This window comes from Crinia signifera, chromosome 12 (assembly GCF_055691185.1).
Source record: "Crinia signifera chromosome 12, ASM5569118v1, whole genome shotgun sequence".
NCBI classification, from domain to species: Eukaryota; Metazoa; Chordata; class Amphibia; order Anura; family Myobatrachidae; genus Crinia; species Crinia signifera.
In genome coordinates this window covers 47,906,193-47,919,534 of record NC_139228.1, presented here as the reverse complement: position 1 = coordinate 47,919,534, position 13,342 = coordinate 47,906,193, and the positions used below count along the sequence as shown (strand labels likewise).

The 13,342-nt window shown below is 46.1% G+C and overlaps 1 protein-coding gene and 1 pseudogene across 11 annotated transcripts in view; both read right to left on the bottom strand.

Moving 5' to 3' along the window:
* Window positions 1-13,342, bottom strand: part of BEGAIN (brain enriched guanylate kinase associated) — a 330,134-nt gene that overhangs the window by 192,292 nt on the left and 124,500 nt on the right. The window lies entirely within an intron of this gene.
* Window positions 12,471-12,588, bottom strand: LOC146050881 (5S ribosomal RNA; annotated as a pseudogene).

The following is a 13,342-nucleotide window of genomic DNA, read 5'->3' as shown; positions in this document are numbered from 1 at the left end:
CACCAATTAACTGAAGCTGAGATCTCCCTTCTAAACAAAGGACTTTCATTTATACCTACGCTTAACCAGGACAGGTTCAAGTGGCAGGTGGACCTGTACAAATTTGGGAGACAACTGAGGCTTAAAGACTTTTTTCAAAAAAAACCAGCGCCCCAAAAAAGAGACATGACAGAACCCCAAACCAGCACTCTAAAAAGAAACAGTAAATTTGACCCTCCTACCCTCAACCCTTCTGTAAACACCTTCCTCAGAGTCTTAAAGAGAGACACCAATTCTTACATGGAGAAACAGAAGATATCCTTCCACAACATCTCCCTTGAAGAGAGAAAAGCTATTAAGACCTTAAGCAATGATAACAGTTTGGTGATTAGGGCCGCTGACAAGGGTGGTGGCATAGTACTATTGGACTATACCTACTATGTCAAAGAAGCCCTAAATCAACTAGCTGACAAGACCTGCTATTTACAACTAGACCGCGATCCCACTTGGCAATTCAAAAGAGAGATCGACAGTGTTATAGAAATCGGAATCTGCAACAACTACATAAACAGCGAAACAGCTGAATTCTTGACTCAAAAAACCCCCATCATTCCCATTTTGTACACCTTGCCCAAAGTGCACAAATCATTGGTTGCACCACCTGGAAGGCCAATAATCTCGGCAAGGGGATCTCTGTGCCAGCCAGTTTCGCAACTGGTAGACCATTACCTGCAGCCAGTGGTCAGACAGACCAAAAGTTTCATTGAGGACACTTCAGATTTTTTAAGAAAACTAAAAACCATCACAGACATCAGCCCAGGTACGCTCTTGGTGACACTAGACGTATCTAGTCTTTACACCAATATCCCCCATAAGCAAGGGATTGCGGCCTGCCAAGAGATCATCACCTCCTGCAAAGACTACACTGGTCCACCCATCGACTATCTGACACTCCTTATGGAAATCATCCTCAATAAGAACTATTTCCTATTCCTGAACAGATTTTATCTGCAACGCCAAGGGACAGCCATGGGGTCCAACATGGCCCCGGCATACGCAAACTTATTTATGACGGCCTATGAGGATAAACACATCTATAACAACCCAATCTACAATAAACACATTAAGATGTATGTCAGATACATAGATGACCTCTTTCTATTATGGTCTGGAAGTGAGGATGAACTTCTGGCTTTTGTCAACTATCTGAACTCAGTCCCTGGGACAATACGGTTCACCATCAATTTCAGCAGCATGGCCATTAGTTTTCTGGACGTGAGTGTCACCCTCAAGAACTGTGTCATCTCGACCCAAGTGTTTACAAAAAGTACAGACAAGAATACACTCTTACACGCCACAAGCATTCACCCAGAAGCACTCAAAAGAGGACTCCCCTATTCCCAAATGCTCAGGATGTGTCGCATCAGTTCAGACCCAGAGACACTCAAATCAGCATTGGATACAATGGGCAAGCGCTTCTTATCAAGAGGGTACAGCAGGCGTGATGTGAAAACAGCGAGAGATAAAGTACTCAACACAAACAGGGATGAATTACTCAAGCCCAAGGACAAAACACAGGCTACAGATGACAACAGATTAAACTTTTGCAGTACCTACACCGTGGCCTCTGGTCACATCAAGACTAAAATCAAAGAACACTGGCACCTCATTGCAAGCGATCCTATACTACAACCAATACTTGCCACACCACCCAGATTCGCCTATAGACGTGGCCCCAACCTGAAGGACCTAGTAGTCACAACTGATATCTCCAAAAACATCCCTACAGCCACCAATTGGCTCACAAAAAAATGCTCAGGCTGTACAAACTGTAGTTTTTTGGTGACAGGCAACGAGTTCAAGAATCCTGGCAATGGACAAAAATACAAGATCAACCACAAACTTGATTGTAACAGCAAATTTGTTGTTCATGCACTCTCCTGCCCATGCAATCTCCTATATATCGGAAAGACCTCTAGAATGCTGAAAGAGAGGTTAGGACAACACAGATCGTCCATCAAAAAATGCTTCAGCCCCTTGAAAGAGACGATGGATCTAAAACAACTCCCTGTGGCCAGACATTTTCTGGAGAAACGCCACACTATTATTGAACTGAAGTGTCACATTATTGATCACATACCCCCACTTCGACGGGGTGGGGACCGTGACAAACTATTGCTCCAACGGGAGCTACAATGGATTTACCGTTTGAACTCTTTGACCCAGCATGGCCTCAACGAGGACTTTAAAATGGGCTGCTTTATCTAAAGCCCTTCCAACACTATAGTGTAATAAGTTACACTATCATTACGAGCTTGCTGATATCCCTCCCCATAGCCTTCTTTTTCCTTTACACATAATGTTAAATCCAGCGCTATACCTTCTCTTTTGGACAACTGGTGAGCCACTTTATGAAGTGAATCGCCATGTCTTCCCATCATTTTAAATACACCTCAGACACATAGTCTCAGGTTGACTTTTGCCATTATGCAACATTGTGATACAACATTGACTGTGGTTAATTGAGCTAACTATGTCTAGCACGGCCGTGTGCTGCCTATGTCCACTGCGATGTGTAACTTATCCTCTTATGGCACCTCCGTGTGCAATTGTGTTTGCAGACACCGCTGTGTGTTCTACAGCTAATATTGTGAATTGTATGCATTGAAATGCTTCACATACAGCCACTTATTCATTCATGCACGTTGTGTACTCATCTAACCAACTATTGTCAATGAATTGTCGACACTGCCGTGTGTCAACCTTTCTCTCATGCTGCATTGTCAATCCTGTGTATCTTTTTGCCCCTGAGCACTCAGCCTTATCCCACAGCTGGACACTCGGGACTGAGCGCGTCAGCAACATCTCCCAATCCAGTGGTCCCTCACACCCCAGGTGATCACCCGATAGACATCCTCCCCACTCACTGCGGTACAGCAAGCCGCTCACTTATCCGTGCTTCAGCGCTTCCACTGTACACATCTAGCTCCCTCCTGCACAATCCTTTATCTTCCCTCTTCACTTAGCATGCTCGCCGCTATCCCCGCACTCCAGCCGTCTTTAGAACATCAAACAGCATTAGCTCCTATACACAGGAGTCACAGGGATTCCCTGATGACGCGCACAGACCAACCCCCGTTGCCTAGCAACATGACGCTTTCAGCCCCGTGCGTGGTGCTGAGTGACAGCGCTAATTTGAATGCTCATTTATTTCTGGCGCCTTTTTCTTGTTAAATACTGCCTGTGTTAGCTGATGCTCTGTACCCCTGAGGAAAACTGGTTAGAGCCCAGTTGAAACAGACTGTCGGGTCTGTCTGATGTTTGTAAAGATGTTTGCCATGCTGTGAACACTTTCTAATACAATTACTTCTTTAAAACGAGTGCTGGTCTGTCTTCTTCCCTTCTGCAAGGTTGGGTAAGTTCTGTCTCTATATATGTGATAATAAATATAACATCTACAAATAAAATAATCACCCACACATCCCACACATACATGGTGAAAAAAGTATGAAATTCAATGTACTCACCAGACATGGATGATAAGGTCAGCTAAAATAATGGAAACATAAAATACATTTTCAAATCTATGTACAAGGTATAAGTGTGACCTGCAATATTGGTCTTAAACCAATACACTTCAAACATAATACGTAGTGCTATTGCTATTGGCATTAAGAGGCCATGCTGCCTAATGTTTAATTAGGAGGACACAAAATTTAAATCATTTTCAACCTTGATGGGGATAATTGATCTGAAATTGGGTTGGTCTGTGCAACATTCAAAAATGTACCTGAAGAATCTCTGGGCCACCGAGTCCCGCAGCTGGTATCCACGTCTGCTTTCTGGGGAGCGGGATGGGCGCAGGGGCGGATCTTGCGGCTCAGATGGAACCTCCCACTCATCAAAGGGTATCTCACGCCACACAGCTATGTTGTGAAATCATACACACCAGCCCACAATCCTCGACACCATTTCAAGCGCATACTGTAAGTCACCACCAGTGCGGTGGAGCACTCTAAATCGACCCTTTAACAGGCCAATTGAGCGCTCCACCACTTGCCTGGTGGCAACATGCACCCTATTGAATGCTTCCTGTGGGCCTGGTGCTGGGGAGCTGTACGGCATAAGTAGCCAGGGCGTACATGGGTAACCGGAGTCACCCAGAACCCACGCATCACGGCCTTCAAGCTCTTGGAGTCTCTGCCAAATCCCGGTTTGTCGAATAACATGAGAGTCATGGGCACTTCCGGGAAACTTCGAGTTGAAGGAGAGAATTTCCATGGATGGGCCACATACCACCATCACGTTGAGTGAGTGGAACAATTTTCGGTTCCTATAGATCTTCTCACTTCATGATGGAGGCACAAATGAAACATGGGTGCCATCCACAGCCCCTATCACATTAGGGAAGCCAGCAATTCGTTGGAATGCCTGCTGGCTTCGGTGAAGGGTCTCTTGGGCAAAAGACATGGCTAGGAAGTGCCCCTTGCGCCTAACCATGGCTGACGTCACACACCTCAGGATTCTGCTGAAAGCCGGCTGAGATATTCCAGCAAGTACTGCCACTACTTGTTGGAATGATCCTGTGGCGAAGAAATGCAAGACCGCCAGCAGCTGAGTGTGAGGCGGAATTGCTGTCGTGAGCCCATGAAGAGGTTCTAGATCACTCTCAATTAAAGAGAGTATATCTAGAATTACATGTGGGGGTAACCTGTACCTAGTAAGTACCTCATCATCGGGCATCCCAAAGAGTGTCACCCGTGTGCGAAAGATTCTTGCACGCCCTGGCCTCCTTGGGCGAAGAGTGGGGTGAGCCGCAAGTGCCCTTAGGCTATCAGCCATGAAATCCATCATTGCTTCAGCAACCTACAACGAAATGATCATAAATAAGGAAGCACATATGCAAAGATTGGTCATGGCAATAAATTTGTCTCATTAGATGAATCAATACGTACAATACACGGGCGCCCAGTGAAGTCCTGAATATCCATATTAATCTATAATGATGTAACAATAATATTACCTCACCACACACCTTCTTAAACACAAATATCTTTAAAACATGTAACAACTAAACAGTAATGAAGTATTATAGGTGTGATCAACTGATCAATAAATCAAATGACACATTCCAAGTATTGCTGGGACATGTAGTTCACCAATATATGGTGACACACAGGTTTAACAGCTGTGAGTAAAATGGTGGCCAGGTAACATGTTTCAATAATGCTAACAAGCCTTTGCTGTCCCAACAATCTGTACTCAGTGAACCAATGGTGCATACATTAAAACCCTTACATTGTTAATGTATATCATCTCGACAATGACCATGGGAGAGCTTACCTTAGACCCTGGCCCAATACAGATCTGGAGACAAATGAACCTAGCAGCAAACCACTATTTATAGGCCTAGCACATGTGTTGTGCATGACATCAGTGATCACTATTGCATGACTTCTGGCCTGGATTTCCAAATGGATTGGGTTACTTACATTTTATGGACAATCTCAACAATAGCACAGTACTACTGAACATTCACAGATAGCATTTATTATTTCATAACGTTGGAGGTGTCCATTATAGCAAATCTTACAACAGTTCACCTAAATTACACTTTGAAGGGTTGCCAGGTTTTCCACAATCGAATTGACGCTACTATGGGCATGGCCTATGCGCCGCACAAACAGCACGGCGTATGCTGCCGTATGTGATGCTGCCGCACGGAACGCTGCCGCACGGAACGCAGGGTTCGCTGATGTACGCCAATTACAGAAATAGTATTTAAAGTTGTGCTAGAAAGGCAAAAAGTTGTTGCAAACATGGCTGGATCTCAATCTGAGGAAGACCAGTAGTGTCAGGACCTGTTTGCCCGCATGGACTTCAGCACCTCCTATGTCCCCCTCAACACAGACCAGCCAGTGGGAGAAGAGCAGCCAGCTGGGCCATCCACATCAGGCCAATCGGCAGCTGGCCCATCTTCAGCCTCAGCAGAATCATTGGGAACAGAACAGGTGGCTTCCCAACAGAGTAGCCTGGCCAGCACTTCAAGTACAGCGACAGGTGGCCGTGGCCGAAAGAGGCCAACAGAGGAACCAAGCAGCAGAAACATGGCATACGAAGCGCAGGAGCTTGCCATCCTGGTACCCCGCGCACGGGATTGGATTGAGTGTCCACAGGACAGGTTGACACACACAAGGAGATGGAAGATTTGGGAGGACATAACTGCGGAAATTAATGCGGTAGCTCCACAAGTTCGTGAGGCGGAGCACGTTAAGAAGAGGCAAGTTCATGTGTGTTACATTTGAGCAGTACAAGACCACTAATGTTTACATTACATGTTAGATGGAGTTGGTCAATGGCCGGTCACGTTGCCTGGAGCCACGGACATGATTGCCATGTCAATTAATCGATAGTTATTGTAGGGTGAGTGTGAGTGTATCTTCTAAGGGTTGGTTTTCCATTTAACTATTATGTAAGTTTGGTGTAATGAAGCACATGTTGTAATCAGATGCAGATTGCAATGGGTGCTACAGCAAACATGAGGAGTGACATGTAGTAATATGTAAACTTTGATTGCAGGTGGCACGACTTCAAAACCAACCTCAAGAAGAAATTGACCAAGCGGTGGGAACACAGCCACACCTCTGGGGCTGGCCCCATGCCAGCAAAACTGAAGCTCACCCCCCTGGAGGAGATGGCAGAGTGCTGCATTGCAGTAGAGGAGGTCCGGGGGGTGAGCAACATGGATAGCGAGGCCCCAGCGGAAGTCTTTGCTGCTTTTGTTGAAGGTAATTATTTGGCATGCCATAAGTAGTTGGAACAAATTTTCTTGGAATGTGTTGTAATTGAAATTTTCTCTTTCACCAGCATCCCCACCGCTTGGTGAAGAATCTCTTGAGGAGGTGGCGGAGTCTGTGCCACCTGCCACCAGTGCCAGGCACGTGCAGCAGCAGCAGCCACCGGCCAACCCCGAATACGACAGGTGGGGGCAGGTGCTTGGCCACATTCACCAGCAGGGAGACTTGGCATCAGAGCGGATGCGTAGGACCGAGGAGGTCATGCAGGGTTTGGTCACCACCCAGCAGACAATAGCTGGGAGCCTGCAGGCTATGGCTGAGGCCCAGCAGGCCATGGCTGCAAGCCTGCAGGTGCTGGCAGATCAAGCCCTGTGCCAAAATGACCCCCTCCTCCACCATAATGAGCTTATGGTGGAGCTAGTTTCCAGAAATAGGGTCCTAATGTCATCCGTTTCTGGTGCATTCCCACCAGCAGCACTCCCTGCTGGCAGAGGGGGAACACCATCCCCCCCCTCACCAGCATCTGCTCCACCTGGGCCACCATCCGAATGTGGCCGTGGCCGTAGCCGAAGAGCTGCTGCACGTGGCAAGGAGCCTACCAGGGCCAAACGTGCCCGCAAATGAACTTGTGTCCGCATTAATCTCCACCCTTATGTCTTCCCAAATCTTTCATTGAGCTGTGTGTGTCAGCTTCCTGTGTCCAATCCCGTGCAGGGGGTACCCACATTTGCCCTCGTTTCGAATGTGTTGTTTGGTTCCCCTGTTGGCCTCTTTCGGCTACCATTACTGTCTGCTGTACTTGAAGTGTTGGTGCTATACTTTTGTTGTGAAGCCATCTGATGTTTTCCTAATGATTCTGCTGTGGTTCTGTATGTCACAAAATCATTTATTTATTATATATTATTTTTGTACATTCCTGGCATGGTACCTTTTATTTTGTTACGGTTTCCATTTTATTTTTGAATTTATTGTAATAAATGTATATTTGTATCCCCAAATGTGTGGTTTAATTGTTACATGTAGAAGTGACATGTCTATTTCTATTATTGATAGTAAGTTCTGTCCATTGGTTGCAGTGTAATTGTGTGTGAAAACTGCAGCATATATGAATGTGTGTTTAGTAATGGTCCATTTAAGCTGCAATGGTTCCAATTGAAGCAATGAGAAGCGTGTAATTAATGAGTAATGAGTAAAGGAGTGGATTGTATTGTGTTCAGCTGACATTGGTTGTACTGATTGGGCGTTCCAATTGCCTAGCGCATGAATGAGTGATGTCCGCAAAGCAATACTTGCTTATGAACACCGCATATTTCTAGCCTTTTTGTTCGCGTGCATTCGGTGTGCTGTCCGAATGCACGCCTACCAGAATGAGTGCACACCCCCGTGTCCGCCCCTTTTTTACGCCCAGTTTAGCCCACTTTGAAACTACGCCCCTGTGTAGTTCCGAATGACGCCCATAATACGCCCATATTTCCCGAGTGATTGCGGTGCACATTTCTGTACGGGATTATTGAGAACAAGTACGTAGACCATGCGTGGCACATGCGCATAGCGTTCCCCACGCATGCGCAGACGGCTAAAAAACGCCATCCGAAAGTATTCGGAAATGTACGCACCAACCAGAATAATATCCCATGTCCGGGTTAGTTTCTGAACACTCAAATTATCCCCTTCCCCAGGTGCATCACTGAATATCTAAGGCCTTGTCATTCATCATACCACCTGCTTGGAAAGGACAATTACCATCTCATTTCATACACTCACAGAAAATGGTTATTGCTTATACAGTTATACAGTAAGCCCCAGTCTATGGAGGCTGTGTCTCTTCCCTGTTCTACTGGTCACAGGCAGGGGACCTGCTTGGTCCTAGCAACTTACTGTAAGGGTTCTACTGTGGGCAGGACCTGGAATAAAATGACACTTGAGTTGCTGAAGTTGCCAACAAATATCACAGGTCTTAGTTTGCCTGGGCATCATCTAACAGTCCAGGCCAGGAGAAGCTTTGTGTCAGGCACATCACTGTAAGGGTCATATCCAGGTGACTGTCCAAAGGGGTTACCATGGGCAACCAACACCAGTTGTGCATGAAAGCCCTCTGGAGACACCAGTTGGACATGTTCCCTGTCAGGTCTATCTCCTTCTACCTTCATGGCTACCCTGCACATTAACCTTTCCCACCAGGTCCCACTCCTAGGGCCTTATTCTGGTTGGAGCGGCCGGGCCGTACGCGTACGTCCCGGGGTTTTTCATGATCTGCGCATGTGCAGATACGCTAATGCGCCGGCGCGAACACTCCACAACGCTTACGGCCGGGCTCTCAACGTGCGAAAAAACCTGTACGCGAGTGTACGGGTAATGGGGCGGCATAGGGGCGTGTTGATGGGAGCGGCCGAAATAATGAGGGAAAATGGGCGTAAATATGGGCGTACACGGGGGTGTGCACCAAAAATGAGCGGTGCTACTACCGCACGATCGACTAAGGCACCGTTCATTTCGGACACCAAACAGGCGGCCGCCAACCGCCAGCTCAAACCACCCCTACAGATACCGCATGCCAGCGTGCGCCTGAGTTGGCTAATTAACGCTGATTACTACTCAAACACATACACCTGAATGTAATAAGCAATGCTGCAGTCTATTAAGTCAAAACCATGATTTCACTACCTGCAAGCCACACACAGCACTCAAACACCTTGGAAGCTTATCTTTCTATACTTCTCTACATTTAAAGGTTTGTTTAATTTAAGGTAAGAATCTTTTTAAGACCTGCTTATATATATGCTAAGGTAGGTATTTGTTAAACAGTTATACACATTCACTACGTGCTTTCATAGACTTTACACAGTAGCACACTCAATCTACACAAGTCGACATGTGTCAACGTGTTCACTCTAATACAAACATAGGTGAGTTAATAGAAAACAATAATTGAATAACAATTAGAATAATTAATCAATTGTCAGATTAGTAGTTGAGAGGCAAGATTTGCAGGTCCATATATGTGAAGGGTATGCCAGCGTGCACGGACGTACGCTCACTCTCACGAGCGGTGACAAAAGCTGAGTTTTCCATTGAAAACAATAGGGACCCGTCCGTGCAAGCTGGCGTACGCTCAGATCTCCACAAGAAGTCGTTGGGAAGACGAACGAAAGACGTCCGTAAACGGCGCCGTACGCTCAGTTGTACGCCAGTTGTCGGAGTGTAAGGGCTGGGCCGTCCGCGTACGTTGCCGTACGCTCATTTGTACGCCACTCCCCTTCTACGGTATTTCTGCCCGTACGTAAGCGGCTGATTTGTGGGTGGACCTAACCCTAACGGCCGCGTACGGCTAGCGTGCGGTAATGGCGAACGTACGCACGTTTGGCCGCTCCGATCAGAATAATGCCCCAAGTCCTCATCCCATCAAGGCTTGGCACATCATATCTGATAGTGATGGTTGAAAGAACAGAGTTTCCCTGAATCCTGTCTGTGGCTCTCACTTCTTTTTTTTTTAAACATTAAGTTTTTATTTCAAGGTTTTCATTTATAAAGAAATTAGGGGGTACAGAAGGGAAAAAAGGGGAGAACAAAAAAAATAACAAATGATAATCAACAGGAATAAAGCTGCCCATACACGGTCCGTTTAACGGATCCGTTTGGGACTTATATAGTACACATCGCATTGCATGCCTTGTGCATGCAGTGTGCATACAATGCGATGCAATGTGATAACCAGCTAGTACAAAAAGTATGTGCAGCACATTTTGTACCATACGATGAGATGCCCGGGAGCGTGCATCTCATAGTACAGATAGTATCTTGGGCAGCACGGATGGTGTAATGGTTAGCATAACTACCTCACAGCGCTGAGGTCATGAGTTCGATTCCCACCATGGCTCTAACTGTGCGGCGTTTGTATATTCTCCCCATGCTTGAGTGGGTTCACAATCCAAAAATATACAGGCAGGTTAATTGGCTTCCAACAAAAATTAACCCTAGAATGTCTGTGTGCATGTACATGTGGTAGGGAATATAGTTTGTAAGCTCCACTGGGGCAGGGACTGAAGTGAATGTTCAAATATTCTCTGTAAAGTGCTGCGGAATGTGTATGCGCTATATAAGAAACTGTTAATTAATAAATTAATATTACATTTGTTTTGTATACAGATGGGGCAGGTCCCATCCTGACTGGCGGATCGCCAGAACGTCTGCGCTGGCGACCCGCCAGCAGCCACGCCAGCGAATACACTGAGACGCGCGTGCGTCTCACGCGCACGCGCGTCTCAGTCTCCGTCGCCAGCGCGACGGAAACCCTGTCTGTCTCCGCCTCAGGGAGACGGACAGGGTTAGGGGGGGTTAGGGGGGGATGCGGGCAGGCGGCGGGGACCCCAGGTGAACGGATGGAAGCGCCGTCGGAAGGGGGCGCGCGCGTCTCTCGTGCGCGCGCGTCCCCTTCTCACTATCGCCATGGCGCTGGCGGGGGATGGCGGCTGGCTACGCCAGCGCCATCCCCTGCCAAGATGGGACCTGCCCCATCTGTACATGTTAATGAATTTAAATGATCTCCAATATATATAGGTCTCCCACAGAGGTTATACCTTGTTTAATCCATCCTTACAATGGTAAATTAGGGATCAGAGACTTTAGGGCCTTAAGTGGTAATAGGATAGCTGGTAAAACTGCATTCTCTACAGATGCTATCATTTTATGCCAAATATCTAGGGTTAGTTTAATAGATTTGCATAGGGTTGCATATTTCCGTGTTACAGAGGGGGGGAGCCACAGAAGATCTGCAATAGGGACAGGATGGGAATAAACACCTTCTAGAGCCACCCATGGTTTCGGATCGACGAGAGTGAACCAATCTCTAGTCTGATTCAACACACAGGAAGCGTAATAAGTAGAGACAGGATTATATGCATTTACATATTTGCATATGCATTTGCATATTTCGCTCATTCTCACTGGTTATTGCATATTTTACCTTAAATCTAGTAATGGTGCATATTTTAGGCCCAGCCCTCTTCCCACCCGCGAGTCACAGCACTGCTTTGCCCTGCTGCTGCTGGCCAGGTAGTGGTAGAGTGTGCAGGCCGGGGCAATATGTGCGCAGAGTGGGGAACCTTGGATGTACATAGCGTACAGTCTGACACTGCTCTAGGCTGAAAAAAGGGGGGGGGGGTCACAAGGATGACCACAAGGGAACATACGTTAGGTTTTTGGGGCACACTTGAAAAAAATATATAATAATAATGATAATGAGTGATTGGTGCGATGTATAATGAGTGTAATAAAACTTAACTTTTATTATGATTGATACTAAAAAAGAAAGACACTGTATATATACAGTAGGGATGTATAAATCCAAAGGCTAATTGCCATACAAGGGTCCTTGATTCAATTTGCAAAGTAAGCGCAATGTTAGGATAGATATATAAGACACCTGTGAAATCAACACTTATCACTAGATATGATTCATTTACACCAATGTGTGGAATAGTTGATACAGGTATGGTTTCAAGGATGCTTAACACACTTCATGAAAAATAATGATTCAAATCACACTTAAATAACACCTCCGTCGTATTCAAGTATTGGTGGGTCACAGCATGAAATATGGGGGAGTGCAAAAGGGTTGCAAGATTCAAGAGTGTAAAGAATAAAGAATACAGAGAGCTTGGGCTGGGTCCAGAAGGTGATCCCCTGTTTGCCTGATAATTACAACACCAGGTATTCCCAGTGAGTCTTCCCACAGGTACTGACCGGGCCCGTCACTGCTTAGCTACTGAGATCGGGACGGGTTCAGGCGATCCAGTGAGGAATGGTTGTAATGTTGGCAGGATAAAGGGGCACCAACATTGTAGCCCAAGTGAAATAGAGTGCTTCTGCTTTCAGTGGCATCATCAGTGCCCCCCCCTGTTGCTGACCTGCATTGCAGGGGGGACAGATTTGACGCGACTGATGAGAGAGCACTGAAATGGAAATAGGGCAACAAAAGGGGGGTTGGTGTCAATGATGCGGGCCCTTACTTCTGCTGTCCACCATCTACTGATGGTATCAAATGATGGATGAGAGAGTAAGGGAGCGCTGACCCTTCCCCGGAAAGGCAAGAGGATGACTGGGGTGAAGCAACCAACAATGATGTCGCCACAGGTGTAATGTGGAATAACTTCAATGACAGGAGTTAATTATCCAAAAATGATGTTTTGTATCCTCATTGATGGTGCACGTTAGTCGCCATTGGTGTCAGTATTTGATAATTCCGACTGGGGCTATTGTGACACCCTGCGGAAGTTTTTTGCTGAATTCCCAGATAAATTTGGGGTTATTTGTGACCGCCGTTAAATCAGACGATAGTGACCGGACAGTCTGAGCATTGAAAACTGTAAATATGTAAGCAAAGAAATATATATACAAGACATATAATACAATAGTTCCAAAAGTAACTCGTGCAGTATATTGTAACGAGGCTGGTAGGTATGATAGAGATCAATACTCTGTAAGTCAGCTTCTGAAACAGTGATCAATAAATAGTAATTCTTGGCTGGTGATAGTATTGCACTACCTGGTCAGGTGGATTTAATTAA